We start from the raw sequence: 16,223 nt of genomic DNA on the forward strand, positions 1-16,223 counted from the left end.
AACTTGTCAATTTTTTTATGCAAACACAAAGTAGACATATTTTATATGTGAATCAATATGTAATTTATTTGGAATATCCATTTTCCTTTCAAGCAGAGACTTTCAAAGTTAGAAAAATGCAAAATTTTCATGAAATTTTTAGATTTTTTACCAAGAAAGGATGCAAATATCAGTGAAATTTTACCAATAACATAAAGTAGAATATGTCATGAAAAAACAATCTCGGAATCAGAATGATAAGTAAAAGCATTCCAGAGTTATTAATGTTTAAAGTGACAGTGGTCAGATTTTCAAAAAATGCCCAGGTCCTGAGGTGAAAATGGGCTGGGTCATGAAGGGGTTAAGGACCAGGCCAATTTTATTTTTGCATTTTTGTTTTTCCCCCCTCGCCTTCTAAAAATCATAACTCTTATATTTCTATCCACAGACCCATATGAGGGCCTGTTTTTTGCGTCACCAATTTTACTTTGTAATGACATCACTTATTTTACCATAAAATGTACGGCGCAACAAAAAAATATTATTTATATGAGAAAATTGAAAAGAAAAGCGCAATTTCGCAAATTTTATAAGGTTTTGTTTTCACGCTGTACACTTTACGGTGAAAATGACATGTTTTCTTTATTCTGTGGGTCAATACGATTAAAATGATACCCATGTTATATGCTTCTCTATAATTGTACCACTTCAAATAAAATCTCAAACAATTTTAACAAAATTAGTATGTTTGAAATTGCCCTAATTTTACCACCTATAACTTTCTCATTTTTCCCTATACAGGGCAGTATGAGGGCTCATTTTTTGTGGCGTTATCTGTTATTTTTATCGGTATCACTTTTGCTTATATTTTTCTTTTTATATATTTTTTATTATTTTTGGGGGGAATAAAATGTGACAAAAAAAAATGCAATTTTGTACTTTTTTCTTCTTCTTATGTTTACACCGTTCACCATACAGGATAATTAACAATATATTTTGATAGATCATACTTTTACACATGCGGCAATACCAAATATGTTTATTTATTATATTTTTTACGCTTTTTTGTAAAATGGGGAAAACGGATGATTTACATTTTTATTAGGGGGAGGAGACTATTTTTTTTAAAAAACTTTTTTTATTATTTTTTTACACTTTCATAGTCTTCATAGGGGACTATTTATAGCAATCACTTGATTGCTAATATTGTTCAGTGCTATGCGTATCTTCTGCTCTGGTCTGCTCGATCTCAGACCAGAGCAGAAGAGCCCAGGAGACGGCCGGAGGCAGGTGAGAGGACCTCCGGCCGCCATGCTGGATGATTGGATCCCCGCGGCAGCGCTGCAGGCGATCCGATCATCCATTTAAAGTACTGCACTGCTGCAGATGCCGTGATCTGTATTGATCTCAGCATCTGAGGGGTTAATGGCGGACATCCACATGATCGCGGATGTCCGCCATTACCGGCGGGTCCCTGGCTGCTAGTAGCAGCTGGGACCTTCTGCGCATTACCCGAGTACCGGTCCAGTGTTCGTGGTCATAGCGGAGCGTAAATGTACGTCATGGGGCGTTAAGTACCACCGCCCCATGGCGTACATTTACGTCCATTGTCATTAAAGGGGTACTCCGGTGGAACACTTTTTTTTTATTTTTTTTAAATGGACTGGTACCAGAAAGTTAAACAGATTTGTTAATTACTTCTATTAAAACATCTTAATCCTTCCAGTACTTATAAGCTGCTGAATACTGCAGAGGAAATTCTTTTCTTTTTGGAACACATAGCTCTCTGCTGACATCACAAGCACAGTGCTCTCTGCTGACATCTCTGTCCATTTTAGGAACTGTCCAGAGCAGCATATGTTTGCTGTGGGAATTTTCTCCTACTCGGGATAGTTCTTTCTGGCACCAGTTGATTTAAAAAAAAATACGTAAATACAACTTACCTAGGGGAAGGGTACCCGCTAACTTTTACTAATAAAGGTGTTTTATATATATATATATATATATATATATATATATATATGATGCCTGCTATTGCTTTACCTCCTAATGCAGCCTTAGACCTTTTCACAGACTATATACATATTAGAACATTAATGGGAAGGTGCTGGCCTTTGCACTTACTGCTCTTGCTGGCATGTACAGCCGGGAAGGCTTTGGGCGTAAAAGCTTCATTAGAAATGAATCTGTATCCTTGTAATTGTGTCTATTGTGTCTCCCCCTGCCCCATCACATCTATAATGCATACAGTCTGTAAAAAATGTATAAATGTATATATATATGTGTGTGAGTTCTGTATATAAGAGCTTATTTGCAGTATAAGATCACTGACCATCCGGAAATTACCAATAATTTGTTCTTTAATGTTTATCAAGTAATTCAGCAAGGCCGTCACTGTGATATGGACTTGTATAAATGATACAGAACATAGCGGTATGTCAGAGTCGTACATGTACATAGTGATGCTGTCTGGTTGGGAATCGGCAGCTCTCTCGGAATCTAGGCTACGGACAGTCTGACCTATTTCCAGAAGCACTTGCAGTACATGAATGAATTCCCACACATCCTTACATTCTATGGTAGCCATAACAACTTGAAGCCTTTCTGAGGCCAAGCAGTTCGGCAATATCCCTGAACCATATGGACACTTTTAGTGTTGCGTTTTTGCAGCTAGTAATGTCTGGAAGTTTCTGGAATGAATAAATGTTGGAGTTTATAAAAAAAAAACAACAACAAAAAAACAACAACAAAAAGATTTCAGCTTTCATTTTTAGTGCAGGTTAAAAGCAATGTTATAATTGGTTGCTATGGGTATCTGGTAAACTTTTTGTCTGTGCTAATATTATTAAATAGGGTATAGTGCTTTTTTTTCATATTGAACAAAACACAAACTTCTTTAATAATTAAGCATTTCGGGTTCCATGCAAAATAACATGCCCGATTCCATAATCTCATGGCCATGGAGTGGGGCGGTAAGTAAACACACAGCTAATTTTCACATAATCTCTTTACTGCACCTCACAAATCTACTTTCCTTAAATTTAAATTCATCTGTCCCTTCCCTCGGCCAGAGCCTTCCATCTCTAGGTGGATTACAAAGGTGTTTTATAAATATACTCAGGTGCTGAAAATGTTTTATTTATTTGGGAAATACATTAAAAGATGGTTTCTTTTTTTTCTAAATAAATAAATCCTTTGGATCGGGGATTAGTTATGTTTCACTGCACTCCTCCTTTAAGTGTGCAATATCAAACAGGGGTTATTACATGTGAGTGAGTAGGTGTTATTATGTTTATTGCCTTAAAGAGTACCTGTCTCTAAAGAAAACTTTTAATCTAGTGTTCCTTGTGTAATTAGCAGACACTTTCCCATTCACTTGCTTTTTAAATTATCTACATAAATATGTTTAAAATGTAATAGAAAAAACGGCCAATAGGGGACTCTGTTCTGCTCCCTGCCACAATTAATACAGTGAGTTTGGTCTCCTTCCAGCCTGGCAGGAGACCAAACTCAGGAAGTGCTTCTTTATGCTCTGAGCTTGATTGACTGCTGCACAGAGCCTCACTGAAAGCTGAAAAGAGCCTCACTGAAACATGCACAGAGCCTCACTGAAACATGCACAGAGCCTGAGGTCTTCTATTCATCACAGCACTGCAACAATGGGAGGGCGGAAGTGGTCCTCCAGCAGGCTTCAGTGATGTCATGCCTGCTGGGAAACGCCCACCTTCTCCTGCTGGGAGATTTCACTATGTAAGCAAGAATAAAGGTAAGATACATAGCTTTTTAAAGCTCTAAAAAAAATAAAAAATAATTAAGAGTGGGAGGAGTTTTAGGAGTAGTTAGGGAACATAGCCTGAGTTAGTTTAGAAAAGTTTATTTGGTGACAGGTACTTTTTAAGTAATGCTTCTTTTTCTTAAGTAAATATTTTCCATAATTAAAGATATATTTAGAGCTTTGCCTGTTCTGCTGTTGCTCACTCCTCCATGTATCCTTATCACCCTTGGCAGACATATTGAGATGAAGGAAGAAGGCAAATTGTTGCTCATGTGGCCTGACCTGAGAGGCATTTATAGCAGATCACAGAAAAATGCAGCAATTCGATAAAATCTTATCTATTTAAAATTAAAAGCAAAAAAACAAAAACTAAAAACATGTAAATTAAAATTCACAGTGTTTTCTCGCTCTGTGGTTAAAAGAACACGTTGCATTTTCCTAGCAATTTCCTTCTCCTTGCACAACTAGCAATCATCAAAAATGTATTAGCAACATGATGCTGCCGTCCTTTTCTATGAAGCAGTATTGATGGGGCTTCTTAATGTCATTTCTTGGAATTGATTCAAAGCTGCATAGCCACTGAGTACATTTGATTTAGAGAACAGTAACGTATTTTCATTCCTTTTTAAATATAGCAGCTTGATGATATTGTACATTGATTGATAAGGCTGAAGTAATTTCCCTGCTATTGCATTCATGAGTCAGCATGCTTTATATAGGTTACATTATTTTATAGGGACGCATGTCGGCCTCTAATGATGTAAAGTCATTGATGAAATAGATATCTTGGTAGTAGGAAAATCAGACCAGAGTGCTCTGAATAACAGCCAGGCTTAAAGGGGTACTGCGCTGCTCAGCATTTGGAACAAACTGTTCCAAACGCTGGACCCGACGTCGGGAGCTTGTGATGTCCCGCCCCCTCCCATAGACTTGCATTGAGGGGGCGGGGCGTGATGTCACGAGTGGGCCGGGCTATGACTTCACGAGTTCCTGGTGCCTGCACCAGCGTTCGGAACAGTTTGTTTTAACCCCTTAAAGACGCAGGACGTAAATGTACGTCCTGGTGACGTGGTACTTAACGTACCAGGACATACATTTATGTCCTGAGCATAACCGCGGGCATCGGAGCGATGCCGGCATCATGCACGGCAATTCCCGGCTGTGGATCGCAGCCAGGGACCCGGCGGTAATGGCAGACACCCGCGATCCCGCGGATGTCCGCCATTAACCCCTCAGATGCCGTGATCAATACCGATCACGGCATCTGCAGCATCGCGGTCACTTAACGATCCGATCATCCTGCACGGCAGACAGAGGTCCCCTCACCTGGCTCCGCTGCCTTCCGGGAGTCTTCTGCTCTGATCTGCCTTCCCGCAGACCAGAACAGAAGATGACCGATAACCCTGATCAGTGCTATGTCCTATACATAGCACTGAACAGGATTAGCAATCGAGTGATTGCTTTAAATAGTCCACTATGGGGACTATTAAAGTGTAAAAATAAAAGTAAAAAAAGTAAAAAAAAATTAGTAAAAAAAATGTGAAATACCCCCTCCCCCAATAAAAACTTAAATTGTCCCATTTTCCCTATTTTACCCCCAAAAAGTGTAAAAAAACATTATTTTATATACATATTTGCTATCCCCGCGTGCGTAAATATCCGAACTATTAAAATAAAATGTAAATGATCCCGTACGGTGAACGGCGTGAATGTAAAAAAAAAAAAAAGTCCAAAATAGCTGCTTTTTTATAACAATTTATTCCAAAAAATTTTTAGAAAAAATGTAATAAAAGTTTTGTATAAGCAAATATGGTATTAATAAAAAGTACAGATCACGGCGCAAAAAATGAGCCCTCATACCACCGCTTATACGGAAAAATGAAAAAGTTATAGGTCTTCAAAATAGGGGGATTTTAAACCTACTAATTTGGTTAAAAAGTTTGCGATTTTTTTTAAGCGCAACAGTAATAGAAAAGTGTATAATCATGAGTATCATTTTAATCGTATTGACCCAGAGAATAAAAAACACATGTCATTTTTACCATAAATTGTACGGCGTGAAAACAAAACCTTCCAAAATTTGCAAAATTGCGGTTTTCTTTTTAATTTCCCCACACAAATAGTATTTTTTTGGTTGCGCCATACATTTTATGATAAAGTGAGTGATGGCATTACAACGGACAAGTGGTCACGCAAAAAACAAGCCCTCATACTAGTCTGTGGATGAAAATATAAAATTATTATTATTATTGTTATGATTTTTTGAAGGGGAGGAGGAAAAAACGAAAACGTAAAAATAAAATTGTCTGAGTCCTTAAGGTCCAAATGGGCTGAGTCCTTAAGGGGTTAAAAGATAAAATACCATTTGGAGGTCCTTAAAGGTGTACTCTCATGAAGACACCATAGAGAGGAGATAAATAAGAGTGGCTTCCATTATGTTGGCTCAAGTTGTCCTTGTATTACACAGATGTACATTCATGTGAGTGGTTGCCATGTTATACTACATTCAAAATGACCTGAATGGTTGCTTGAAGGACAGTCAGGAATTTGGCTATTGCTATCAAAAAGCTGAGATATATTATAAAAAATGACGCCAAACAGAGAAAATAAAGTCCAACAATGCCGGTTGGTTTAAAATCCACTCTTAGTCTTCATTTAAAGTCTACAGCTATAGGCAGCATAATACAGGAGACAGCTCAGCTGACGCATTTCAGATATTAACTCTTTTTCATAGACCTGTCTGAACTATGCACGCGGTTTAAAATAGTACATGACACGTCACATGACCCCACGACACCTGATCATGAACCAAAGGTAAAAGGAAAAACAGGATAAATAGAGTCTAAGCCTGATTGCTTGTAGGACAAAATGTTTTTCACAAAATCATATTAAGACGTTACATAACTACACACTAGTAATTCAATGGCATTTATTACAAATGTAACCATGTTTTGAAAAATAAGTATCAAATCATGTCAGACATTGAACCCCTTAGGCTGCTAGTCACAAGAGCAAAAATATCCAAAATCTCTACCATTTAAGAAGTTTCTTATGTTGGTCACCACCGTATAGTGTAATATTCAATATACACCACATTAGGGGTGCCACCAGTTTATAAAAATTGTGGATCCTATAGCATTTAGCTGTAGCATAAGATTAAAATGTATCACCCTTGACCATAAATGAACTGGGGATGAATCGTGTACGGTGATAGGGTGCATTCACACCACGTTTTTGCAATACAGTTCCCGTATATGTTTTCAATTTGAAAACCGTATGGAACCGTATTGAAAACCATATGCATTGACTCTCCATTGAAAACCGTATGCCAAATGATGCATCCAGTTGCATCTTTTTTGCATCTTGCACGGTTTTGTCTGTTTTTTTCTTATATATACTTTTTTTTAACATGGGAGTCAATGGTAACCGTAGAGAACTGTATGTGCGTACGGTTCTATCCGGTTTGCACCATACGGTTTTTTACTTTATTCATAATGAAGTGAAAAGATAAAAACATATACGTCTTTTTCTTAAAACCGGACATCATTTTTTAAACTGTATACGGGTTAAAATTTGTACACACATTTTGATACTGTTTAGTCAAGTTTTATGGAATCAGTTTTTCATCAAACCCCTGAGACAGGAACTGTATTGCAAAAAGGTGGCGTGAATGCAGCCATATTTATAATTTACTACAGAAGAAAATTGCATTCATAACTAAAACACGCTATAAAGTAAAATTTTCTCATGGAGCTGCTCTCCATTCTGAATTATAGAGGGGCTTCCAAGTGGACAGACCCCATCTATTATGTCTATATGGCTTAGTAAAGTACAGTGACCACCCGAACTACGATGGCCCCGACATACGATAATCTCAGAGGCCATCGCATATTGAAGGCAGCATCAACATACGATGCTTTTGTATGTTGGGACTATCGCATAAACGGCAGCGCAGACTGCTTCAGCTGCCACCGGATAGCCGATTAAAGTGCCCCGTGTGGTCCGGTGATGATCACCTGTCCCGGCTCTCCGGACCGTCCTCTTCAGGATCCCCTGCATTGCCGTCGCTCTCCTTTGTCGTCATCACGTCGCTGCGCACGCCGTCCCGTCATCCAATAGGAGCGGCGTGCACAGCGATGTGATGACGGTGATGAAGAGCGACGATCCCGGGCAGCAGGGACGGTCCAGAGTGGCGGGGACACCCCGGCGACGCGGCAACAACGGAGGAGGGCGACATCCAGGGCAGCGGTGACGGTCCGGAGGGGTGGGGACAGGTGAGTATAACTTCCTATACTTTTCATTGCACGGATCCCTCAACATACGTTGGATTCAACTAACCATGGTTCATTTGGAACGAATTACCATCGTATGTTGAGGGATCACTGTATATAGACAGGGTTTGTCTTCATGAGATAACCCTTTTAATATAGGGAGTTAAACTATATTTATGCCCTTACCCAAATCTGTTCCTTTACATGCATGATGCAGATGTATAGGTATCAGCTATTTGCAAACAACCCAGTTCACCAATTATTTATACAGTGAATTTATGACATTTTCTAGTTTTACCAAATTTTCCTGGATGAAAATGGTGTTACAGCACCTAACATGGCTAACAAGTTGAAAGTCGAAAATATGCAGAAGCATGATATGCTTTGGTTAGACTTTTTTAGCCTTTGGTTCTTGCCCCGTCTCATAAGAAACAGGCCGGATGAACCTCTTAGCAGAGATTAGCTGAGATCCTCTGTTATTGTTGAAGAGGTTATATCCGTTCTGATTTTCATCATGGCTTCTCATTTTTTGTGAGTTAATAAAATCATCTGCTTTTAATGACCTCCACTTTTCCTGTCTAGTTACATTACAGTGAAGAGGTGTTTTGTTCATCTGATATTGATGTGAGATGACTGATGTTAATATACTATAGTTTTCATTCAGCCGATCTGACGCACCTGGGTTCCCAGTTTGCCCTTAATGTCTCGTACCATTTGTAATAAGGGGATTAATGAGGATACACATGGTAAATACAAAACGCAGTGCAGTCAATAAGATCAAATAATATAGAGAATTAGGTAGTTACTGGCAAATGGAGCTTTGTCACAGGAGATGCATTCAACCCAATGAGAATCTTATTTAGGGCTTCACTTAACCATTAATTGCACAATTGTTTTGTTGTCAATAAATTAATCGATGAATTTAGGAAAAACAGCAAAATGACCAAAAAAGGTTTTTTGGGGCTTTACTTAAAAAAAATATATATATGTACAGTAGGCATACCAAAACAAGTGAACAAGGTTTTTACGTTTCCCCTGTGCCCCTAGTATTATTTGGCACAGGGTTTCTCAACCAGGGTGTTGTTTCTCAACCAGGGTGCCTCGAGCTGTTGCAAAACTACAACTCTTAGCATGCCCGGAGAGCCAAGTTGTAGTTCAGCGAGCGGAGATTCAGCCTGGCATCCGGCGGCAGCGGTAGGACCGTGCGGCACTGCCCCGTCACCATTGATTTCCGCGTAAAGAATGAACATGTTCTTTCTTCGCGCGGAACAATTTCAGCGGCGGAATTGTCCGCCGCTGAAATTCCGCTGTGTGAACAGGTCTCGCTGAAGACCCATTCAAACTGATGCTAACGTTCACTGTGCAGAATTCCACTCGCGGAATTCCGCTCAAGCTCCAGGTCGGGGAGCAGAAGGAGCAGAGTGCCGCCTGCAGAAGTGCAGCGCTAACCCAAAAAATTTGTAACAAATGTCATAATGCCGTTATGTAAATTCACAGTAAGTAAAAATGAAGGGAAAAGTTTTTATGTATCTAATTATTATATCTGAGGCACTACTCTATAGGTCCAGGAGTCTCTTTCTGTATGAGAAAATTCTGGACATATTGCTGAAACGCCATTTGAGTCTTCATTTCTACTTTTGTCAGAGAAGTCACTTTTGACGACAGAATAGACTTGACATCGAAATGAAAGAAACCATGGTCGAACCTCAGCAGACCCCATTCTAGGTCACCAGGGTCCATTGCACAACAGGTCTGTCATAGCATCTTGCATTCCATTTTGGAAGCCACAATTTGACAATAAACAGAGCTATTAGCTAGTAGAGTTGTTTTACTTGTGCCTTGTGATAGAAAGTTATTGGGAAAGATATTCAAAGGGAAGATTGGCTTTTGGTCGTAGACTGCGCCAAATTTGCAATTAAATTGGTGTGTGGTATGTACAGCCCAAATTCAAAAAGGTAGCGCCCTGCTCACCACCTCCCAAAAAAAGCAATGTGGCCAAGCATATTACGCCTACACCGATGTATGTTCAAAGCATTACCAGACATTTTAGGAGTGGATCAGTGTCACCGTTCATACCATCCTGTAGTTGATGTAAATAGTGCACATTCAGAAAAACGGCTTCACTGGCTCCATTTTTTCTTCTTCGTGACTTCGGATTAGTGATAGAAATTATAATGTCATCCTGAGCGGATGTTGTTTTATGTTGTTTGTTTGGATATTTTATTTATTTTTATACTTTGTTTTGGAATACTGTTGATATTCTTATTATTTGCATGATGTTCCCATGATTTGGATGATGCTTCAAAGGAGTTATAATTGTGAACTTGGTATGGAACATTGAACTAAATGACACCTGATGCTCTCTGCCACTGAATATGTTGGCATCACTTACTCGGTGGTATCACCATTTAGTGCTGGGATGTAAACACTAAAGCAATATGAGCATAGCTGTGCACCCTCTGGTAATTTTGCTGTATTTATGATTAACTTTATAACTTAACTTAAATTCTGGCCATGATGTCCCTTAAAGGTAATTATATTGATTTATTGGCTGCGGGGGAAACATACAGGGGGAGATTTATCAAAACATGTGCAGAGGAAAAGTTGGCCATGGTAACCAATCAGATTTCGTCTTTTATTTTTGACAGGGCCTATGCAAAATGAGAGAAGAAATCTGATTGGTTGCTATGGGCAACTGGGCAATTTTTCCTCTCCACAGGTATTGATAAATCTCCCCCATATGGTTTGGCCGCATAATCTTTAACTGAGTGTTAAGCACTTGTGTTAAGGAAGGCAGAACATTATTTAGTCTTGATATTGTTGTTATTGGAACATGTTTTGTTTATGTTATAATGGCTGGAATATATTTTATGTCACTCCTAAAAAAAGCTTAAATGGGCACTCTCATTAAAACAAATTTTTGCTATTGCACTCCTTATGGTTAATAAAAAATCTTTCAAATGTTATTTGTTTTAAAAAATTAAGTTTTCTATGTTTAAAAAAGCTGCCACTAGGTGTCTCCCCACATTCCCCCCCCCCCCCTTCCCATCTCTTGCACAGACTTTGGACTCCTTCTGACCTGGCAGAAGTCCAAAATCAGGAAATACTGAAGGGGGTGTGTGCAGCCTTAGCCAATCATAGCTCATCTCACACCTGAACTGCTCTGGGCTGTGTGTAGCAGAGTTTGGACGTTCTCCCCTGTATGGCTTCAGATGATGTCACGCCTGCTGGGTAACGCCCCTTCCCAGTCTGTGAATATGAATGAGACTGAGCAGAAAATACAGAGCAATATCAATGTAGAACACTAAAAAATAATAAAAATAGAGGCAGGGGGTGGTTTATCATGACAGGTACTCTTTAAGTTCCTAAGTAATAATTTTTTGGACAAGATTCTATTCCTTCTGTGACGTAAGAATGAACACTTGTCCTGCTAGCCACACATTTAATTTCCCTTTCCAAAGGCTAAACCAGTTATAAAGCATTTTTTTGGGAAAAAAAATAAAAAAGGTATAATACATCCTGGAGTGCTATAGAGGCGCTTTGAAAAATGTGGAGCTTTTTGTTTTCTTTTTTTGGCCAAAACGGTGGCGTGAATAGCAAACAATTTAGAAAATGACCCCAATTGTCTCTATGCTGCAGATATTTAAAGTCTACCCATACTTTCAAAAGAATAAGAAAAAACACAGATTTTTTTTTTTATATTAAAGCTTCAGGTAAAGAGTGTTTACAGGTGATTTTTGGGTTTCTCTTTTTGTTGACCATTGATAGAAGCACGATGGCACTCTCCCATAAAGGTATTTATGTTTATTGATAAAAATCTATCCTTAAGGGATAAAGGCCGAAGGGCCATTTCTCGCCATGCAGGGCGCTTAATCGTGACCTCTAACAACAGCATAAACCCCTCCCCTTATATATGTAACTTAATTAGTAACAAAACATGAATAACACAGCATGAAAAAACGTAATTTTTCTGTATCTTTCATTCATCTTGTTTCAGGGTTCATTGCACTTTCTGTATTCTCTCATGTATGTAACTATACCTAGAACATAATAGTTCACAACTAGTTAACACTGTTAGTATCCACAGATAGAAAGGAGAAGCATAGGTGTGTTTGGATTAATTAACTCGCACCTGTTATTGAGCAAAGACGCTCAGGTCTCCTCGCTCGTTCAGACTGAGAGGACCTAGGGCGTCTGTTCTAAGTATTAATTCGGTTTCTTATTGCAAAATTTTACATTAGCCAGTATAGATGTCGAGAGCCTATTTCGTGTTTTGGTAGTAATAAAGTTTCATATATAAGGGGAGAAGTTTATGCTGTTGTTAGAGGTCACGATTAAGCTCCCTGCATGGCGAGAAACGGCCCCTCGGCCTTTATTGATTTTTATCAATAAACAGAAATACCTTTATGGGAGAGTGCCATCGTTCTTCGCTTCTATCAATGGTTGGTGAAATCTTCACATCAAGATAGAGCACCTCTCAAGGTACATCTTGGACTGTTAATGTGAACTGTTCCCTTGTCTAAGGTGCACATCACAAGTTAAGGCAGCAGTGCCGACTGTGTGTTTTTCTGAACATTGGTTCTCTTTATATTGACGTCCCGAGTGTCCTCTTCTTGGTATACAGCTATTTCTCATCCACACCATTTCTGGAGTGATGACCAGAGATTGTATGTAAAGCAGAGACGTATTTTATTGCACTTGTGTTCAGTAGTACTTAAGCCTGATCACTAGATGGCATCTACTGGAGCACATCTATGCCTTTTTATTATCTTGTTCCCACAGCACCCTTACTTGACAACCACTACAACATTTCCGGTAAAAAAAATACATTGGAAGAGATTTAGCAATATTATTGTAAAATGTAAATGACATTTGGCATTAACCCCATTGCGATCTAGTCTGTCATGTTGCTCCTGACTCGAGCTCACTCCATTCTTGGTGACCCCTCAGCAGCATCTTCAGCATGGGGGCAGCTCTTTGAACCCCCGCCCCCCACACACAGAGCAATCATGGAGGAGCGATCCAATATAGAGGAGGACTTACCTCTCTTCATGTCCTGGAGCGCAGACTAATAAAGTGTGAAATAAGTTTAATAAAGATTTAAAAAACACATTAACCCCTTTCATATTAAAAGTTCAAATTACCCCCTTTTCTTATTTTCCATGTGAAAACACATGTAAACATAATAAAAATAAACATATTTGCTATTGCACATGAGTAATTGTTCGAACAATTGGCATAAATGGCATAAATGTAAAAAAAACAAAAACAAAACATCAAACCTCAGAATTGAGATTTCTTGATCACGTCATGTTCCCGAAAAAATTAAGGAAAAAGCGATTAAAAAGTCCAATCAATATGACAATGGTACAGATAAAAATAGCAGTTTACAGCGCTCATACAGCCAGATATGGGGGGCAAAAAAAATAATATTTTTTTTAATGTTTATCTTTTTTTTAATTAGTAAAACATGATGGAAACCATAAAATTTGGTATTGCCGTAATCGGGCTGACCGAAAGTATCACAACAATTTGTCGGTTTGACATGGAGAACGTCATAAAAAGAAACTCCCCAAATGTGCAAACCTATCATATCGTTCTTCTTGCCCACATAGTGCAATCTCCCAGCAGAAGAAAGTGCGTGTTTCCCAGCAGGCATGACTTCACTGAAGCCAGCAGGGGGACCACTTCCGCCCTCACATCTGCAGTGCTGTGATGGATAGAAAGCATCAGGCTCTCTGCAGCTTTCAATGAGGCTCTGTGCAGCTTTCAGTGTGGCTCTGTGTAGCTTTCAGTCTATGCAGCTTTCAGTCTGTGCAGCTTTCAGTGAGGCTCTGTGCAGCTTTCAGTCTGTACATCTTTCAGTGAGGCTCTGTGCAGCTTTTAAACTGTGCAGCTTCCTGAGTTTGGACTTCTGCCAGGCCGGGAGGAGACCAAATCCACTATTGTGGATGATTCCTTATTTTTACATTTATATATGTTGCTGGATTAGCAAATTCAGTTCCTTTTGCAAATATTGTTCTGGTTTCGACAGTGTTCAATTAAAACACATATCGTTCATTGTGATGCTAGAGCAGTACTTTCCCCTGTATGACAGGTTCATGAGAACAATGGCACTGAGCTGGAATAAAATCACCCTGACTGAATCAGGTTAGTGTTTCCACAGTTCTAAAATATGTATTCGGAATAATGGGAAATTACATAAAACTATTGTCTGCGGTAAAGTAAATCAGAAAAAAATTATATGAGACTTAACTTTACAAAGCAGCATTACCTCAGGGGAAAGCACAAGTAAGAGACTCCTAGTACAGTAAAACTCAGGCCAGCTGAACAAGTGCTGGAGTTGTGGTTTTTCTGGACCAATAGAAATGTAATGATAGAGTACTATGATATTTACAGATGTTGTCTCTGGCATGTGTCCAGTCCCTGCAAACATATCACCACTACTCCAGGCTGAACAGATGCTACAGTACATATACTTTGTACCACGTTCAATGATCAGTAACTATCTTTCTACTTATTGTCCTGTTTCATTCCCGGTCAATTATAGTGTGCAGAATATATACCAGTGAAAAAGGCTCACGTGTATTAAATGTGAAAGACAAGAGTTGTCAGTGAGAGGACATTATTGCAGGAGGTAAGGAGTCTAAGGACAATTCTGAGGTATAAATTAGATGTGATGTAAACTTTGACTAAGGGATTTTTACTGTATAGCTAAGTGAGTGTCCAAACCCACCAACTTCATTAAGTCTGGCTGGGGATAAATGATTTGGTACATTTAAGTTTGTTCTCAAGGCAGATAAGCCACTGCCAACTTACTACCCTATTGGCCGAACCAAGCATGCATGTGATTGGAAGTTAATTAGTTATAGCTGTTGGCCAAACAAGCGTGTATGGCCTCCTTTACTCAAATAGTGTTAAAAGCTATTAAGGAAAGGTCAGGCAGTATCAGTCTCCTTCCCCCTCTGGCATCTGACAATATTTTCTCTTTTTATGTCTCCTGCAGACAGAGTTTTCTTAGCTACACTATATTTTATTGCAAAAGCTCTGCCACTTTTCGGATAAGCAGGTTAGATTGCTATTTTTATTGGCCAATCTACTACGTGTCAAAGAGGTGGGGCCTAGCTGCTCAAGTGCCACAGCTTTGCATGCTTCCTTGCTTTCTTTCATCTTTTCAACCCTCCTTGGTTGACATACATCAGTTAAGAAAGGATTGGTAGGTGAGGAAAAGCGAGGAGGCGTGCCAGGTTGCGGCACTTAAAGGGGTACTCCGCTGCCCTGCTTCTGGAGCTCCGCTCCCCAGCGTCCGGAAGTTTATTGTTCCAAACACTGTGTGCGGGCTTCCGTGTTCAGGGCCACCCCCTTGTGACGTCGCGCCCGCCCCCTCAATGAAAGTCTATTGCCATAGACTTTCGTTGAGGGGGCAGGATGACATCATGAGGAGGCGGGTGTGACATCACAAGGGGGGCTCTGAACACGGAAGCCCGCATACAGCCGTCGGAACAATAAACTTCCGGATGCTGGGGAGCGGAGCTCTGGAAGCAGGGCAGCGGAGTACCCCTTTAAGCAGCTTGGCCCTGCTTCTTTCCTAGGTTTGGCAACCACTATCATCTTCAGGGAAGGTGCATTTTGCTTTTATAACAGCTATCTAACAGTGTCTGCAGCTGAGACAGCTGAGAGATTACTTTTAAAGGGATTGTGTTTACATCTCAGCTTCTTTATTCTTCATTGTATATATGTATATATGAACCTGCAAATTTGGATGTTGACTACTAAGAGGGTGCTTAGAATTATTCATTGGGATGAATGAAGAATTTCTTAATAAATAAGGAGTAGTTTCCCTCTATATAAATTGTATTAGCCACTGGCTTTGTCATGTAGTATTACTCAAGCCACATTGGAAATTCATTGAATTCCAAAAAATGCTAATGTACCAGCTTCAGAAAAACATAATAAATAAATGTACATTTACATACATAAGAATGCATTATGGTTGTTGTATCTGATAACGGTTTCTTATTTCATACAAGGTTTCTTGTAACATAATCTATAAATATATCTGACATAGTGAAAAAAAGAAATTCTTTTATTTTACATGCCAGTGTAGATAAGAGAATAATATTTTATACATAGTCCCTACTGACGTCCAGATAAACAGGAACAAACAATTGCTAAATTCATGTGAAGCTGGTAATTGA

The 16,223-nt window shown here is 39.2% G+C and overlaps 1 protein-coding gene across 5 annotated transcripts in view; it reads left to right on the forward strand.

Moving 5' to 3' along the window:
* The window catches only part of MAPK10 (mitogen-activated protein kinase 10), a 271,558-nt gene that overhangs the window by 21,545 nt on the left and 233,790 nt on the right, over positions 1 to 16,223 (forward strand). The window contains exon 2 of one of the 5 annotated variants that reach the window (XM_056568752.1): positions 14,576 to 14,662. The exons of the other annotated variants lie outside the window; for them this stretch is intronic. The gene's annotated coding sequence lies outside the window, so the exon portion shown is untranslated. The remainder of the gene's footprint in view (positions 1 to 14,575; positions 14,663 to 16,223) is intronic. 5 annotated transcript variants of the gene reach the window in all.

This window comes from Hyla sarda, chromosome 1, assembly GCF_029499605.1.
Source record: "Hyla sarda isolate aHylSar1 chromosome 1, aHylSar1.hap1, whole genome shotgun sequence".
Taxonomy (NCBI): Eukaryota; Metazoa; Chordata; class Amphibia; order Anura; family Hylidae; genus Hyla; species Hyla sarda.